Genomic DNA, 7379 nt, shown 5'->3' with positions numbered 1-7379 from the left:
GAAAAATTGGCTACTCACCCTGCAATTCAGATTACCCTCATAAACCTTTTTTTTTTTCATGCTTAAAAATAAATCCCATACATGGGGGAAGGCCACCCGTGGTAGAGTACTTAGAGGGCTAATCCATTGATGGAGATTTAAATTGCAGTTTGAGTATTTCCAGAATATTCTGAAAGGGCCATTCCTGCAAGATCCCATTCCTAAGGATGCTTATATGTTCATCTGATGGGAATAGAAGGGTGCTCCTAGGGTGGAATCTGGAAGTGGAGTCACTGTGCGTCTTTAATCTGAATAGAAACCGCGCAGCCTGCCCCTTGCCGTCGCTGCTAATGACCACGCTTTGAACCTCGGCCAATCTGAGAGCAAGGACGGAATCTGATTCTGGTTCCGGTCTCTCCGAGGACAGGTGGGGGAGCACCCCTGGGGGCGTTTTGGCCTCCCCCTCTGTCTACGGCTGGGACCCCCGCCCCTTTTTCTCCTGAGGGACGCTTTGTCTCTTTCTTGGCCATTCTGAGCTCTTTGTGAAGACGTTGGTCCTCTTTCTGCGTCTGTGGCAAATGCTTTCCTATTGGTTCTCTATTGGATGGTTCTCGACTTTGTCCTGGGCCTTTCCTGTCGGGGATGTTTTAGGTCTTCCCACAGCCCCACCTGCCAGTCTGCTTATTTCTGGATTCTAGGTGGCCTGGGCCTTCAGATCCTCTCTTCTGGTCAGCAGGAGCAGCCCTGGTTGCTCGGCCACTGGTCACTGGCTGTGTCCTGTGTCCTCCTGCGCCGCCCCTTGTGTCCCCTCAGAAGATCCACGGGCCCCTTGGCTGCTCCCAGGTTGCTGCTTCACCCTTCACAGCCAATTTCGGGATGTCCCTGCTTTGGTCCTGCCTGACATCCAGCTCCTTTTAAGGAGCCCTGCATCTTCTACGTTCCTTAATCCTCCAACTAAATTTACCAGGGCAGCTCGCAGCCAAGTCGACGGCTAAATTAAACTTGATACACCTCCGTGAGGGTGAGCCGGTGGGAGCCGCCCCGCCCCGTATGTCCTGAGGACTGGGGGTCAAGAGCTCCACCCTCCTCTCCTAACAGGGTCCCCCTGCCTTTCCTCTGAGGCACTACTGTCCCCTCCAACACCAGGACGCTCTTTGTTCTGAGCCACTCCCAGCATGAACCCCTGCAGGCATCTCCCCGGGAAGGGAAAACACTGTGGTTTGGTCTCCAGGGGGGATAAATGGTGAACAGATGAGTGTGTAATTCACCCTCAACAGCAGGGGACCCTGGAAGGAAGGACTGCAGAGAAGGAGGGAGGGGGTGGGGGGCAGGGCTGGTGCCACTTTAGGTGGTGGCCAGGGAGCCTTCTCTGATGGGACACGTGTGCTGGGAGACACGGATGCGATCCTGGAGAGTCATGCAGGTGTGGGAAGAAGCCTCCAGGTGGAGGAAGCAGCAGGGGCCAAGGCCCTGTGTGTCCACTGTGCACCGGCCAGGACCAGCAGGGCTGGTGTTGTGGGGGGGGCTGAGCCCCAGGGTGGGCGTGGGCGCCAGGAGCCTTGTGGGGGACAGGAGGCATGGGGATCACTTTCCACACACGATGGCAGAGTCGAGAACTGGGAGAACAGTGGCCTGACTGCCACCCTAGGTGGGCTCAGTTGGCACCTGTCTTCCAGTGTGGCCGCGCAGGGAGAAGGGGGAACAAGGCTCCAGGCGGCGCCGATGGCTGATTCAAGCACCCGCACGCAGCTCCTGGCCTCGTCGGAGGGAACAGAGGCAGCTGCCTGCTGCTGCCACTGTCACACCTGGGGAGATCCGCCTCGAGGCCCTCCCACACTGGCTGGCCTGCAATGAGGAAGTCCCGCGGCTCTGGCCTGTCTCATCAGGAGGCAGGAAGCTCATCCGTCACCCCTGGACACCTGGGCCCAGCAAGCTCCTTGGTGTGTCCAGCTGTGACCTTGTGTCCTGGTGCTGAGCCACAGCTGCTCAGCCGGCCTCAGAGGAGCAGGGCGTGACCGTCCCGTGCAGACACTGCAGGCCAGGTCTGGCCCTGGGTGCCGAGGGCTTCAGAGTTGAGTTGGCCCGAAAATCCAGAGCTGAGCCAAATGTGCAGCCCTGCGCCAGCTCGTTAGGAGGCTGCAGGCGAGCAGTAATGAAGCCCCAGGAAACTCCTGGTGGCAGCCAGCCTGGGCACATAGCAGCTTGTCTGCAGTCACAGAGGCCCCAGCCTCCCTGGGGGCACCTGAGACAAGAGCACTGAGGACCAGCAACTGAACACACACACACACACACACTCACACACACACTCACACTCACAATCACACTCACACACTCACACACACTCACACACTCACACACCCACCCACACTCACCCACACACACCCACACACTCACACACACTCACACACACTCACACACACCCGCACACACTCACCCACCCTCACACACACTCACCCACACTCACACACACTCACTCACTCACACTCACACACTCACTCACACACTCACTCACACTCACACACACCCACACACATCCACACACACCCACACTCACACACCCACACACTCACTCTCACACACTCACATACTCACACACGCACACTCACACTCACACACTCACACACTCACACACACTCACACACACTCACCCACACACACACTCACACACACTTTCACACACACTCACACTCACACACTCACACTCACACACTCACACACACATACACACACATACACTCACCCACACTCACACACACTCACACACACTCATACTCACACACTCACACACTCACTCTCACACACTCACTCTCACACACACTCACATACTCACACACACCCACACACACTCACTCACACACACCCACACACACTCACACACACTCACACATGCACTCACACACACACTCACACACACTCACCCACACACACACTCACACTCACACACGAAGAGCCTCCATTATTCATTTCTGCGGGGGGGGGGGAACCCGCAAGTGTCATCCCCTTGATTTCATCATGAAGCTCCAAATTCCACCATTCAGTTCCACTTTGACTACCACAGTCTGCACACGGTTACGGTGGGTGAGCCTCTTAATTTGACTCTTATGGAACACAGGGTACAAGAGGCTGCTAAAAATGCCACTCAGTCACTCAGTGTTAAAGAAATTGGTGATAGAAATTGTACCCATCAGAAAATATTGCCTTTGGGGGGATATGTCCCCAGAGCCCACAAAGGTCACAGGTACACTTGGGACTGTGCGGTCCATTCAGAACTAACCGCCGCAGCTACTGCTTCTTTTAATGTGTTGCTGGATCTTCCTGCATAAATCTCCCTCTGAACCAAAATTAGCTTTGCGGAGAGAAATGGTCGTCCTCTACCATCTCCACTCCCCAGCCCGCGGCCGCGGGAGTCTGAAGCCCTCGGGAGTCAGGATGACCGCGCAGCTGTCTGGCTTCTGAATGCATCAAAGGCGAAGCCGGAGGTTGAAACGTCCCCTGACGGACAGCCTGTCACGTCCAGGTACCAGGCAGGAGGTCCAGCAGATGGATTGCCTCTGGCACACGGAAGATATTCCTTCTGGTCATAAATAAATCTGCTAAGGAGTCACTGCAGCTACCGCGGGAAGGAGAGAAGTGGCAAATCACGGCTTTGATGTTGACAAGGAGAAGCAGGGAGTGTCAGTGGGTTCAATGGTGCCTTTTCCTGTCGTTCTTCAAAAGTTACATCCCAGCTCCACAGCTCTACCGAGAGCTCAGCGTCTCCCGCACCCTAGTGGGAATTCGACTTTCTGACCCCGAAGGGCAGAGAGTCAGAGAGGAAGGAGGAAGGAGGACACAAAGGTTAAGATGCAGGAAGAAAAGGGGCCCTTACACATTGTCGGTGGGAATGGAAAGCCATTGCACAGCCATCGTGGAAAACAGCGAGGAGTTTCCTTAACAACTGGCTGGGCACAGAGGTGTCCGCCTGAAATCCCAGCAGCTTGGGAGGCTGAGGCAGGAGGATGGCGAGTTCAAAGCCAGCCTCAGCAACAGCGAGGCACTAAGCAACGCGGTGAGACCCTGTCTCTACATAAAATACAAAATAGGGCTGGGGGTGTGGCTCAGTGGCCAAGTGCCCCGAGTTCAATTCCAGTACCCCCCCCCAAATAAAAGTTAACCACAGAACTACCCTGTGCCCCAGCAAGTCCCAGGTGTGGAGAGACACCTGAGCCCCAGGTTCATGCGGCACTTTCTGTCCCCATCGCCAGGATGCAGAGTCCACCTCAGTGTCGTGGAGGGAGGATGGACAAGGAGCACATGGTGCATATACCCAGAGGGACACGATGCGGCCGTTAAAGGCCAAGTCTGCCCAAGCGGGAACATGGACGGGCCTGGAGGGCTCGATGCTCCATGAGGTCAGCCAGGCATGGAAAGAAGAGTCTGCATGGTTGCACTTGGGTGTGGGCGCGAAAGAGGTGGAACCCCTGGAAATAGAGTGGAATAGTGGGCGCCACAGGCTGGGGAGATGGGGGGGCGGGGACAGAGGTCGGTGGGGACAGAGTGGCCTGGAGGCAGGAAGAAAAAGGTCTCACGTTCTCATGTCCACAGGGAAGGGCGCCTGTGCTTAGTGATGTTGTATGGAATATTTCAAAAATGCTAAAGAAAGAGGGTTCTGAATATTTTCACCTCAAAAAAAAATGATAACTGTAGGAGCCCGTGGACACGTTAAATACCTTATTTGATCTCATGCATCAAATCAGCGCTGGGTACCTGGATGCACATGAAGCCGACATATCCAAAAACAGGGCGCTCTGCCCCATAAACAGGTTTGGTTATTATGTCAATTAAAAATCAACACGGCGGGGGGCTGGGGCTGGGGCTCAGCACTTGCCTCGCATGTGTGAGGCCCTGGTTTCGATCCCCAGCACCACATAAAAATAAATAAAATAAAGGCATTGTGTCCACCTACAACTAAAAAATATATTCAAAAAAATAAAATAAACAAAGGAGTAAACACCCAGGACTGGAATTGCACTCTGCCACGTGCACATCCTGCAACGGGCAGTCCCCAAGTGGGTCACAGAGGATGCTCCACCAGAGAGGGGTTCCAGGAGACTCAGGAAAGCAGTCTGCCCCTGGAGAGGAGACTGTAATCAAAGACGCTTATTGACCTTTTAATTTTTCCATTGTGGTGTTTTCCAATTTATCTGACGTGGAAAGCTCTGTTTGCTGGCACCGGTCAGTTAAAATGAACTGAGTTTTAGCTAAGTGCTTAAGACAAGAGGTGCAAAATGTTCCCTCGTTCCAAAGTGGGAGTCCGGATTGGGGAGTCTCTTTCAAGCATCAGATAGTGAACCTTTCAGGTTCTGTGGGTCATCGCTTGTGAGCCCCTGGGGGAAAAAATAGTGGCTAACTGAAGTTGGCCTCAGACTGCAGCCTTCCAACCCCTGCTCGAGACTCTTTGTGCTCATCTACTTCAGTGGGGGAATCACCCCCCAGTGAATCCCCAAAGATCTACTATGTCTAGTGATCCCTTAGACTGGGGAGCCAGGAGCCCTCTGGGGTTACTCCGCTGTACCAGCAAAAGAGGAAGAGAAAGGATCACTGATACTCGAGCATCTCCTACATGCAGAAAATTTTGCTCAGTCCTTGCAAGCACCCCCATGAAGAAGTGTATTGGTCGGTATTCCAGTTACCTCCTGCTGTGTAACAACTACCTCACAATATAGTGCTTCAAAAGTAACAATCATGTCATTGTTTCTCTGAGGTAGCTTCTCAGCTGCCAGCCCACACAGCCAGCCCCAAAATCCCCAAGGTTGAAGTCTAAATGTTATAAAAAAGTTTATAAAATGAAAGCTTATGTGGGTCTAATAGAGACAAGAAAACCAAAAAGTGCTGTCTTTTATAGTTGTCCATTTTAAAATCTGGCTTACATCTGGTGGTTTGAGTAACTTTACAATTGTTGCCTGTTAGTGTTTTTGTCAAAGTACTACATCTGACACAAGTTAAGACAATAAGCCACCTCCTACAGGACAGAGGGACACCTCCAGTACCAACAGTCAAAACTCATTACCCCCCCCCCCACGAAACTGGCCTGCAGGATGCTTAAACCCAAAACTTGAAAACCAAAGTCATGGCAGTAAAAGGGCCAAGGAAAAAACAGCCAATATCTTGGCCCTTGCCCTCTAAGGTCAGCTGGAACTCAGGAAATGATGAGATTTCACTGAGGGCCCTGCAATGCTGGTGAGTCCCCTGACCTCACCATCAGGGGATCAAGAGGACCCTAGAGAACAGGAAGCCAACAATGCACATTCTGCAAAGAGGAGGGTCAGCAAGACCCTGACCCATCCCGGCAGGTGGCACCACTGGTAGAGGAGGGCTGAAGGAGCCGAGGGCTTCTCACAAGTTCCCAAGAGGGATCTTTGACAAACCTCAGGGGACTCCTGACAGCACACAGGAAAAAGACAAATTTCTTAAAATTTGTTTATTTATTCTGATTTGTTATATATGACAGCAGAATGCATTTCAATTCATAGTACACACATAGAGCACAGTTTTTCATGTCTCTGGATTGTACACAAAGTAGAGTCACACCATTCCTGTCTTCATACATGTGCTTGGGTAATGATGTCCATCTCACTCCACCACCTTTCCTGCCCCACTGCCGGCTCCCTTCTCCTCCCCTTTGCCCTATCCAAAGTTTCTCCATTCCTCCCATGCTCCCCCCAACCCCATTATGGATCAGCATCCTCATACCAGAGAAAACATTATGCATTTGGTTTTTTTGAGGATTGGCTTACTTCACTTAACATAATCTCCAACTCCATCTATTTACCTGCAAATGCCATGATTTTATTCTCTTTTAATGCTGAGTAATATTCCATTATGTATGTACAGTTTCTTTATCCATTCATCTACTGAAGGCCATTGAGGTTGGTTCTATAACTTAGCTATTGTGAATTGTGCTGCTGTAAACATTGATGTGGTTGTGTCACTATAGTATGCTGTTTTTAAATCCTGTGCGTATAAACCAGGGAGTGAGATAGCTGGGTCAAATGATGGTTCCATTCCAAATCTTCCAAAGAATCTCCATTCTGCTTTCCATGTTGATTGTACCTATTTGCAGTCAAACTAGACAAGACACATCAAAGAAAGAAAACTTCAGACCAATATCTCTAATGAACATGGATGCTAAAATTCTACAAATTGCAAACAAAAACATATCAAAAAGATAGTGCACCACAATCAAGTGGATTCATCCCAGGGATGCAAGTTGGTTCAATATATGGAAATCAAAAATGTAATTCATCACATCAATAGAGTTAAAGATAAGAATCATATGATCAGGGCTGGGGACATAGCTCAGTTGGCAGAGTGTTTGCCTCACATGCACAAGGCCCTGGGTTCAATGCCCAGTGCCACAA

At 51.4% G+C, this 7379-nt stretch overlaps 1 non-coding gene across 1 annotated transcript; it reads left to right on the top strand.

Moving 5' to 3' along the window:
- The first annotated feature begins 7305 nt into the window (after window positions 1-7305).
- Window positions 7306-7379, top strand: Trnav-cac (transfer RNA valine (anticodon CAC)). The gene has a single exon. It is a non-coding gene; the product is annotated as a tRNA-Val (tRNA).

The sequence above is a fragment of the Callospermophilus lateralis genome, chromosome 4 (assembly GCF_048772815.1).
Source record: "Callospermophilus lateralis isolate mCalLat2 chromosome 4, mCalLat2.hap1, whole genome shotgun sequence".
Classification (NCBI taxonomy): domain Eukaryota; kingdom Metazoa; phylum Chordata; class Mammalia; order Rodentia; family Sciuridae; genus Callospermophilus; species Callospermophilus lateralis.
The sequence above is the reverse complement of the archived record's forward strand: the minus strand, read 5'-3'. Positions and strand labels throughout refer to the sequence as shown.